Below are 11,759 nucleotides of genomic sequence, written 5' to 3' on the forward strand. Positions count from 1 at the left end.
AAGCTAATCAGTTAATTTTTTGTGTTTAGAATTTTTTTAAAATTGTTTTTCTTTTTTTTGGAAAGGAAATACACAAATGTGGAACACAAGGAGCACACTGAGTATGCAGTTAAGAGCATTCTATCATGACAGTGGCCTCTCATCCAGTCACTCTACCCCAGTTTGGCAGATCACTGATATGTGCATTTAGATGCTGGCTCTTTAAAACTGAGAATCTACTAGAGTTATTGAACAAAACAGTCTGGAAGTAATCATCAAAACCGTAAGAATAGCAATTCCCATGTAAACTGATCACGAACTCAAAAGCACTTTGTTATTCTCCCGCTACCCTCCACCCCCAGTTAGCTCCATGCCTAGGTTTAACAGGTGCTAAATACATTCTTGGCTACAAATGACAAAGAATCTTTTCAGTTAGGGCTGAGGAGGACATGCTTCAAGCCACAGTGAATCCCTGCTCCACCTTCTACTAAACTCACAGTTCCCTCAACGAAATGGATTGAGGAGGCAGTAGAGGGGTAGGAAAAGGAAGAGAGGAGGACTTTAAGTCATAAAGTTGTTAGTTCATAGGACATGAGGGGAGAGATAATCAAGGATTCCTTTCTCTTTCTCAGGTCATTGATTATTTGTATTGTTAGTCACTGTAACTGCCTAGAAATTGAGAAAACATAACTAGAATTCCTGTAGCTACCCAGATACTCCTCTGAGTTGCTACATGGATTGAGCATTGTACCAAGAAAGTCAACATTTCATTAGTTTGAAAATAATAGATCCAGATTTCCCAGATGAACCTCCCCCTGGTAAATGCTCCAAGTAAAATTTTCCTTGGTCACAGAGGCTTCATTTGTTTACGTATTTATTTACAGAATACTTCTATGTTTTATAAGATGTGATCCCCATTTACAAGGTACACAGAATCTAGCTGGAGCACAAGGCAGAAACAGATTTTCAATAATGCAAAGAAATAGTGTCTCAATCACATGTCCACACATTTAATAAATGTGATATGAAGGTATATTAACATGCTTTATCATGAAAAAAGAACAATATTAACCATAGGTTGGTTGCCTTAAACACCTGGGATTTAAAATGCCCACCTTTAAAGGATTTCCTGGGCTCAGGAGGTTGAGGCTATGGTGAGTTGTGATCATGCCACTGCACTCTAGCCTGGGCAACAGAGTGAGACCCCAACTCAAAGAAACAAATAAATAAAATGCCCACCTCTAATTCATATATTCTATGTGACTAACATCTGAGAGGCATATATTTCATTGGGCCCCTAATTCAGCTACATAAAAATAGTGGGCTGGACAGAAAGCAGTTAAAGAACTTGAACTAGAACCTAAAGTGCAATCTGGATGATGAAGAAAGGAAAAAGCATACTCAAGAGAGCAGCAAAAGAGGAAGAGAATAGACTATTTATAGATTCTTAAAGATGGAAATGAACTCAGCATACATTACACACTTACTGTGTGTCAGATATTATGTTAAGTTCTTATATATACACTATTTCATGTAATCATCATGGAAGGGTAAGAAGTGGGTAGTTTTCTTCCTTTTTTATGGAGGAACAAACAGACAAGCCATAGGGTAATGGAATCCAGTGTGGAAACAGGAACAGATGGTCTCTAAAGCAGCAGTAGGTGTACTGTTAGAACACAGAGTGATTAGGCCAGTTTCTCAAATTCAAGTCAAAGAGACAAGGAAGATTTCTGCTTGAAACCGAAGGTTTAAATTCTTAGTGGTGCCAGGCACAGTGGCTCACACCTGTAATCCTAGCACATTGGGAGACAGAAGTGAGAGGATTGCTTGAGCCCAGGAGTTTGGGATCAGCCTAGACAACATAGTGAGACTTCATCTCTACAAAAAATTTTAAAAATGAGCTGGGTGTGATGGTGTAGTCCTAGCTACTTGGGTGGCTGAGGTGGAAAGATCACTCAAACCCAGGAGGTCAAGGCAGTGGTGAGCCGTGATTGTGCCACTGCACTCTAGCCTAAGTCACAGAGTAAAATTGACTTAAAAAATCATCATAATAAATTATAAAACAATAAAAATAAATTCATTGTGGATTTAAATTCATTGTGGAAAAACAAAGTTACAAATTTGTAGGAATTATTTCTATATGTTAAGTATATATCTGTGGCCAGGCACAGTGGCTCACGCATATAATCCCAGCACTTTGGCAGGCCAAGGTGAGGGGATGGCCTGAGCTCATGGGTTTGAGACCAACTTGCTGTGCAACCTGATGAGACCTCATCTCTACAATAAATGAAAAAAAAATTCTTAAATTGCCAGGTGTGGTGGTGTGTGCCTGTAGTTCCAGCTACTTGGAAGGCTGAGCCAGAAGGATCACCTGAACCCATCAGGTTGAGGCTGCAGTGACTGTGAGTGTGCCAGTGCACTCCAGCCTGGGTGACAGAGTGAGATTCCAACTCAAAAAAAAAAAAAAAAAAGAGTATGTTTGTGTTTTCATGAATACCTCAAAAAAAGGATACACATCAAAAAGTAAATTGTGGATATTACACAGGTATGGGAAATTATAAAAATTTTAATTATGTTTACTACTTACAATTTTTAACTTGTGTAAAATACACATGTTTATATTTAAGCATGAGTTTTAAAATGATTTAAACTTATTCTTGGCTGGGTATGATGGCTCAAGCCTGTGATCCCAGTACTCTGGAAGGCCAAGGTGAGAGGATTGCCTGAGCCCAGGCATTCGGCCAGCCTGGGCAACTTGGCTCTACAATCAATTTTTAAAAATTAGTCGGGCGTGGTAGTTCTAGCAATTGGAAGACTGAGGCGGAAGGATCACCTGAGCCCAGCAGATCAAGGCTCCAATGACTGTAAGCATGCCACTGCACTCCAGCCTGGACAAAAGAGTGAGACTTCAACTCAAAATAAATAAATAAATGAATAATAAACGTATTCTCATTTCTGTAACTGTGTATTTTGGCATGAGCAATAGCCAAAAGAAAAACAAAAAATCTAACCAAACCAGATTTTAAAAATAAGTTATAATATCATGTTACCCCAATTCTTATTCAGAAAGTGCTGAGGGGCTGGGCTGGGTACAAAGGGTCACACCTGTAATCTTAGTACTTGAAGAGGCCAACATGTGAGGATTACTTGAGACCGGGAGCTTAAGACTAGCCCAGACACCATAGCTCTACAAATGATTCTTTAAAAAGCAGCTGGGCATTGAGGTACATGACTGTAGTCCTAGCTGCTCGGGAGGCTGTGGTGGGAGGATTGCTTGAGCCAAAGAGCGTGAAGCTGCAGTGAGCTATGATCGAACCACTACATACCAGCCTGAAAAGAGAGACTCTGTCTTTAAAAAAAAATAAAGAAAGCCCTTAGGGAAAAAAATAACCAGAACACAAATCAGGTACTTTTCTAAGCGATTAAGGATCACCTGAGCCCAAGAAGTTGAGGCTGCAGTGAGCCACGATTGTGCCACTGCACTCCAGCCAGGGGGACAGAGTGAGACAACCAACTCAAAAAAAAAAAGAAAAGTTGTTACTTCTGGGGAGTATGATTGATGATAATTTATTCCTTACTTTGCTGACAAACAAAGCTTTTGTTTTAAAAAGAAATGCTCACAAAAATTGATCCCTTTGGGATGAACAATTAAAGAGAGGGCAATCAGGGGATCGTGCTGCTTGGGGAGACTGGAAGGTGCTCCAGGGGTTTTTCTGGAAACTGTATTTACACTGTAAGCATATCGTTGCATATGTGGGATTTCCCCCCAGATCAGCTAAAAGACGTTTTATGAAAGTATTTTTATATACTTACACAGGTTTCTTTCTTTCTTTTTTTTGAGTTGGAGTCTCACTCTGTCGCCCAGACTGGAGTGCAGTGGCCGCTCCCGGCCACCGCAGCCTCGACCTGCTGGGCTCTGGCGATCCTTCCGCCTCAGCCTTCAGAGTAGCTGGAATTCCAGGCATGCGCTACCACGCCCGGCTGATTTTTTGATTTATTGTAGAGATGAGGTCTCGCTGCCCAGGCGGGTCTCGAACCTGCGGGCTCAGGCAATCCACTCACCTCAGCCTCCCAAAGGCGTGGGATTACATGCTGATTACATGCTGAGCCACCGAGCCGGCTCACACAGGTTTCTTAATCTTGTTTAGGAGGCTAGTTTTGAGGAGCTGTTGGAGGCCAGGGGTCAGACCAAATCCCCTCAAGCCACCCTTGGCATTGTCACAGATGACATGACCTCATTGTCACAGATGACTGCGCACATTCTTTGCTCATTTTCAGTCAAATGAAGATTTGAGCCAGGAGTGGTGGCTCAAGTCTGTGATCCCAACACTTTGGGAGGCTGAGGCAAGAAGATTGTTTGAGCGTAGGGGTTCTTGACCAGCCTGAGCAACTTGGTGAGACCTCATCTCTACATTATACTATAAAAAATTAGCCGAAGCTGGGCTTGGTGGCTCAGCCTGTAATCCCGCGCCTTTGGGAGGCTGAGGTGAGTGGATTGCCTGAGCCTGCGGGTTCGAGACCCGCCTAGGCAGCGAGACCTCATCTCTACAATAAATCAAAAATCAGCCGGGCGTGGTAGTGCATGCCTGTAATGTAATTCTGGCTACTTGGAAGGCTGAGGTAGAAGGATCGCCGGAGCCCAGCAGGTCGAGGCTGCGGTGGCCGGGAGTGGCCACTGCACTCCAGTCTGGGCGACAGAGTGAGGCTCCAACTCAAAAAACAACAACAACAACAACAATAACAAAATTAGCTGGGAGTGGTAGTGTGCACCTGTACTTCCAGCTACTTGGAAGGCTCAGGCGGAGGGATCACCTGAGCCCAGCAGGTCGAGGCTGCGGTAGCCATGAGCGTATCACTGCATTCCAGCCTGGACAACAGAGTGAGTGACTCAAAAAAAAAAAAAAAAAGAAGATTCAATTCATAGCACATTTTGAACACCCATAATTAGGGTGCCCAGATCTTGTTTTGGATGAATGGTTCTTAATAAAAGCATCAGATGCCCTATCTAGGGCTCAATGCTTATTAAAAATAAAAAATGACCGAGTGTGTTTGGCATTTTTGATCTGGTGAAACACTACCAGAGAGGTACAAAAAGTTTCGTTTCAAATGATTTCTGAGGGTTTTTTTCCTGCTGAAAAAGATATGACTTCAGAATAACATCACAACACTCTTGAAATGGGTCTATTTTGTTTGATGGTATTCGGCTAATTCTGTTAAAAACAAGTTTAAATCATGTAATATGGATTATAAAGTAATTAAATCCTAATGTTCCAAGTTTTAAAATGTAAATGCACATGATATATAAACATAAATATTTCTCTCTCTCTCACTACTGTCCTTCCTCTACCAAAGAAAAAAACCACCTTTTCAGTCAGTCGTGTCAACCAGAAATTGAGGGCAGGATTCTAAATCCTCAGCCCCCACCCCTTGACCACAACGACACTGCAGCTTCTCTTCCAGCCGGTCATTGGGCTGGGAATTACTCCTGCCTCTTACTGCCCAGGAGACTCGCTTGTCCTGCCTGTTGGCAGCAGATCCAGAGGTTGTAGTACTTGGGTCCGAATACTGCTCCCACTAAGAAAAGTGTAGCCATGAGAGCTCTGGCACCCACAAATCCCTCCAGCCTGGGCAGCCACTCTCGCCCCCTGGTTCAGTCAGAGCAGCCTGGCCTTGCAGCTAAGGCCCCCTGTACACTGCCCTCCAATCACTCATTCCCAGCCCACAGCACCATGCAAATCTCCTCCAATGCAGAAACTTCTTCAGTCCTGGAGTCCTCACCAGCCACTCCCAAATCACTCTGACATCAGCTACCTCAATACCTAGCCTGCACAGAGTTCTAACATGGCACAGGAATTTACTGCCCTATAGAGCAGAAACAGGATGCAAACTGGCATACAAGAGTGTAGAGCCCTTGCCACCTGGCTGCAGTCTGCCACCATTGAACTGAGCCCACCGATAACCTGAGACCCTGGCTCATGCTGTCCAGGCCTCTGTTGGAACTGCCCCAGTTTTAGAGATAAGCACCTCTTTCTATAGTAACTCAAGGCATTGCTAGCGCCTAGCTTTCTACCAGCTGTCCCAGAACCATCTAGCAAGAAACTGGGAGGCAAGGCTTTGATCTGCCAAAAATACACTAAGATGGTACCTTCAAGAAAAGTGGGTTTTGGTCAGGTACGGTGACTTGAGCCTGTAATCCCAGCACTTTGGGAGGCCAAGGAGAGAGGATTACCCGAGCCCAGGTATTCGCACCAGCCTGGGTAACTTGGTAAGACTTCATCTCTACAATAAATCAAGCAAATTAGCTGAGCGTGGGGCACATGCCTGTAGTTCCAGCTACTTGGAAGTTTGAGGTGGAAGGATCACCTGAGCCCAGAAGTTTCAGGCTGCAGTGGCTGCGGGTGTGCCGCTGCACTTCAGCCTAGCTGACAGAGTGAAACTCTGACCCCCCCCCCAAAAAAAGAGAAAAGTGGGTCTTGGCTGGGTGTGGTGACTTCATGCCTGCCATCCCAGCACTTTGGGAGGGGAGGATTGCTTGTGCTTAGGAGTTCAAGACCACCTAGGCAACATAATGAGACCTCATCTGTACATAAAAAATAAAAATAAATTTAGTCAGGCATAGTAACTCATGCCTGTAGTCCCAGCTACTCAGGAGCCAGAGGCAGAAGAATCGTCTGAGTCTAGGAGGTCAACGGCTATGCTGAGCTGTGATCATGCACTGCACTGCACTTCAGCCTGAGCAACAAAGTGAGACCCTGACTCAGAGAGAGAGAGAGAGAGAGAGAGAGAGAGAGAGAGAGAGAGAGAGAGAGACCCCCAAAGATGTCCGTATGCCATCTCCAAAACCTATGAATAGGTTTCCGAGCATGGCAAAAGCCACATGGCAGATGTGATAAAATTAAGGATCTGTCAATGGGAGGTTATACTGGATTTCCCAAATGGATCTAATCACAAGGGTCCTTATAAGGAGGAGGCAGGAGGTCAGATTCAGAGATATGAAGAGGTTGTGCAGCTCACTTTGAAGAGGAGAGGGCCAAGGAATGCAGGTGGCCTCTAGAAGCTGAAAAAGGCAAAGGAACAAATCCTTCCTGGAGCCTCCAGAAGGAGCACAGCCTGACTGGTACCTTGGTTTTAACCCAGTGAGACCCATTTTAGACTTCTGACTTCCATAACTGTAAAAGGACAATATCTATATTGTTTTAAACTGCTTATTTGTGGTAATTAGTTACAGTAGCAATAGCAAACTAATACAAACATTATATTGTTTTTTTTTTTTTTTAGCAAGTCTCACTGTTCTGCAGGCGGAAGTGTAGTGGACCACCATAGTTCACTGCGGCCTCAATCTCTTAGACTCAGGTGATCCTTCTGTCTTAGTCTCCCAAGAAGCTGAGGCTACAGGCACATGCCACCACGATCAACTAACATTTTTATTTCTCATAAAGACAAGGTCTCACTGTGTTACACGGGCTCATCTTGAACTTCAGGGATCAAGTGATTTTCTCCTTGGCTTCTCAAAGTGCTAGGATTACAGCTGGGAGGCACTGTGCCTAGCCAAGAATTTATTATTTAATCAGTCTAATATATATTGATCTTATTCTATATGGCAGGCACATCAGTGAAAACAAACAAAAAAGATTAAGACCCCTCCCTTACAGAGCTTATATCTTTAAGAATATGTTTTCTGAGAGACATCGCAGTGAAAGAAAAAGCCACATATAGAGCAAAATCCTCTAGGTGATTCTGTATTAACAAAAGGGGTTTATAATGCCAGGCTCCCTGGTCCTCGTAACTGCTACAGCTGAGTCACCTAATTTTCAAGAAAGGCCTCAAGACCATCTGGGTTCCAATGGCAGCTGTGGAAGAAGCCTGAGCCAGAGAGCAGCACGAGACTCAGCACTTAGCCATCCTTCCAGCTGGTCCCACACTGACCTTATGTACCTGTCAAACAACTGAGTAAACACAGTGCATCCTCTCAAACTGGGTTCTCAGTAGACCGCATCAGTCCTTCTGGGGTCCTACCTGGTCTTACAGCTCCGTGTAAGAGCTGAACTGCCTTGTGGCTAATCACCCCTCAGCCAGCAGCTCTGCACACTGTCCACTGGGAGACTCCTCTCTTGCCAATCCCCAATCTACCGGCCAGGAGGTCCAGCTGTCCTTTTATTCCTCCTTAACAAGGATGACTTCCCATTGGGACTACCATCTGTAGTATGCCAGATACTCTCTAGATACTACTGCCTGTCCTCTCATCCCTGACTTTTGAATGGGTCTGCATCATCTGGTGCCTCAAACAGGACCAGGCTTCATGTACCCCTTATACCCATCAATCTAGCTAAAGATGAGATCCTGCAGGCAGGTTTTGTGTTTACCTCCAAATTCTGATCCACCTGAGATCAAAATGTACCATGCCTCATACCTGTTTATACCCACAGCTCAGAGCCTGCACTTGGCCAAATGTGAGCTTGCTTAATGAATGATCCCTGATGACTGACACCCTCAAGTTACATATCTATCAAAGTAACCATCAGTTCAAGTAGGAGCCAGCATCTGACAAGGGCCTTCTTGCTGTGTCCATACCCAGCAGAAGACATCACATGGTAGAAGGGTAAAGAGAGGACCAGATAGAGACAAAAAGGGTGAAGTCGTTTTTTAGGAGGCACCACTACTATTATAAGCAGCCCACTCCCACATTCATGGCATTGATCCATTCATGAGGGCAGAACCCTTATGGCCTAATCACTTTCATCAGACCCCACCTTCCAACTCCATGGCACTGGGATTCAGTTTTCAACACATGAACTCTAGGGGACACGTTCAAACACAGCAGAGCCCCAGCTGAAAACCTGAGATAGGTAAAGGTAAAGTTTTGCCTCCCTTACAAGGCCTAGGATCAAAATGGTCACTTTGGCACTTGTGCTACATTCTGCAGGCCAAAGCAAGTCACAAGATCAGCCCAGATTCAGAGGCAAAACAGCCTCCATTTCTTGATGGCAGGAGCTATAGTCAGATAGCAGAGAGAGTGAATAAATGGCAAGCCATGAATTGTGATTCTCATTAATCACCCCACGCCAACAGAGGTCTCTGCCCCATCACGGTTTTGGGGCAATAACACGGTAGTCACAGTGTTGTCGTGACTACCCTCTCACAGGTTTACACGGCATATGGCATCAGCGACACAAGTGTTTGCCTCCTCTGAGTTCCCAGCTTTGGCCTGATTGTCTCCAGCCAGCCAGACCCCCCTCTGTGTTTGTCCTGAAATGTAATCTGCGTTACTGCAGACTGGCCTGGAGCCCAGTGGGCCAGGAGATGCATCTGAAGGCTTGCCTAGATTTACAATATGCAGGGAGAGCTGGACTCGTCTCAAGGCTTGCCCAGAGTGCTTGATATGATGCAGAACAACCAGAGCTTAACCACGGGCTTGTCTGGGGTGACTGATGTGCAGAGAGAAAACTGGGGAACCGGTTGTCTGTCCTGGTACCTTGGGAGTCAGGGGAGAATGAATGAGTCATATCGCTAGGGACCTGGGCAGAGAGAGGCCATTCATTGCAGCCATCGATGAAATCTATGACTGAGCAGGGAAAGTGAAATTTGTGGGACAGCACAGTTGGCCTAGCTCTGAGGCCCTCCTCAAAGCCTTCCTGGACCCCTCTAGGTTGCAGTAATCCCCTTTCTTAGTTCCTGGCATCTTAAACCTCTTTCTTATGCTTCATCGCCTGGATTGACCTCACTGACTGGGACTGTCTGTCCTAGACTAACTCTTTCACTTGACAATGGATTCTTTCTAGGTGGGGACCACAGGCTGCTTTTCTCCCCAGTGGCCAGGGCAGGTTAGAATGTGGGCGGGGAGCATGCATGGAGGAAGGGACCCAACACCCCAGCCAGTTGCCCACCAAACCCTTTAATGTCTGGGTACTTGAGATGTTTGTAGCCTAATGGCAAGAGGACTTCCTGATCCTTGGAGACCCGTGTAAACATCAGGGGCAAAGGATGTGCCCTTCCAAGTCTGTGGTGGGATTTTTTGCTGCCGTCCATTTCATCCTCAGTTTGGTTCCTGTTAGGACCATAAGCATTTAAGTCAAAGACATGAATTTGAATCCTAGCCCATATATTTATGTATGTAACACAAGCCTGAATGCCTGTGTCCCTTAGTCCCCAAATTTATGTTTGAAGTCTCACCATTAAGGTGATGGAATTAGGAGAAGAAGCTCTTGTGTGGTGATTAGATCATAAGAATGAATCCATCAAGAGTGGAATAAGTGCCCTTTAAAATGGGTCTAGGAAACTGCCTCATCCCTCCATTTTTTTTTTTTTTTGAGTTAGAGTCTCACTCAGTAGCCCAGGTTGGAGTGCAATGGCATGCTCACAGCCACCCCAGTGTCGACCTGTTGGACTCTGGCAATTCTTCCACCTCAGCCTTCCAAGTAGCCAGAACTACAGGCACACGCTACAACGCCCGACTATATTTTGGTTTACTGTAGTGGTCTTGCTAAATTGCCTGGGATGGTCTCGAACCTGTGGGCTCAGGCAATCCACTTGCCTCGGCTTCCCAAAGTGCTGGGATTATAGGCTGAGCCACCAAGCCTGGCCCCCACTTTTTATTTTTACTTTTTTGAGTCAGAGTCTTTTTTTATTTTTCATTTTTTTTTTGAGTTGGAGTCTTACTCTGTCGCCCAGGCTGGAGTGCAGTGGCCACTCCCAGCCACTGCAGCCTCGACCTGCTGGGCTCCAGCGATCCTTCTGCTTCAGCCTTCCAAGTAGCCAGAATTACAGGCATGTGCTACCACGCCCGGCTGATTTTTTTTATTTATTGTAGAGATGAGGTCTCACTGCCCAGGCGGGTCTCGAACCCACAGTCTCAGGCAATCCACTCACCTCAGCCTCCCAAAGGCGCGGGATTACAGGCTGAACCACCGAGTCTGGCTGAGTCAGAGTCTTACTCTGTTTCACAGGTTGGAGTGAGTTGGCATGCTCATGGCTACTGCAGTCTCAATGTCCTGGGTTCAGGTGGTCCTTCGAACTCAGTCTCCCAAGTAGCTTGGACTACAGGTGTGCACTGCCACACCTGGTTAAATTTTTTTTTTCTGAGTTGGAGTTTCACTCTGTTGCCCAGGCTCAAGGACAGTGGCATGGTCACAGTCACCGCAGCCTTGACCTGCTGGGCTTAGGTGATCCTTCTGCCTCAGCCTTCCAAGTAGCTGGAACTACAGATGCACAACACCATGCCCGGCTAATTTTTCTTGATTTATTGTAGAGATGATGTCTTGCCACGTTGTCCAGGCTGGTGTCGAACCTGTCGGCTCAGGCAATCCTCTCGCCTCTGCCCCCCAAATTGCTGGGATTATAGGTGTTAACCACCGCACCCAGCTCATTTTTTTATCGTATTGTAGAGATGAGGTCTTGCCATGTTGCCCAGGCTGTTCTCAAACTCCTGGGCTTGGGCAATCCTCTCACTTGGCTTCCCAAAGTGCTGGGATTATAGACATGAGTCACCACATACAGGTGCCTCACTCCCTTACCATGTAATGGCACAGCTAGAAGGGACTGTCTATGAGGGAGTGGGCCCTTGTCACACATGACTAGTGCCTTGATCTTGGACTCTCCAGCCTCTAGAACCATGAGGCATAAATTTCTGTTGTTTATAAGTTACCTAGCCTGAAGTGTTTTTCTTTTTCACTCGGTCCCTTCTCCCTCTCTCTTTCTTTCTTTCTTTCCTTCCTTCCTTCCTCCCTTCCTTCTTCTTTTTTTTTTTTTGAGTTGGAGTCTCACTCTGTCACCCAGACTGGAGT

This window comes from Carlito syrichta, unplaced genomic scaffold (genome assembly GCF_000164805.1).
Source record: "Carlito syrichta isolate Samal-C Ts95f unplaced genomic scaffold, Tarsius_syrichta-2.0.1 Scaffold309823, whole genome shotgun sequence".
Taxonomy (NCBI): Eukaryota; Metazoa; Chordata; class Mammalia; order Primates; family Tarsiidae; genus Carlito; species Carlito syrichta.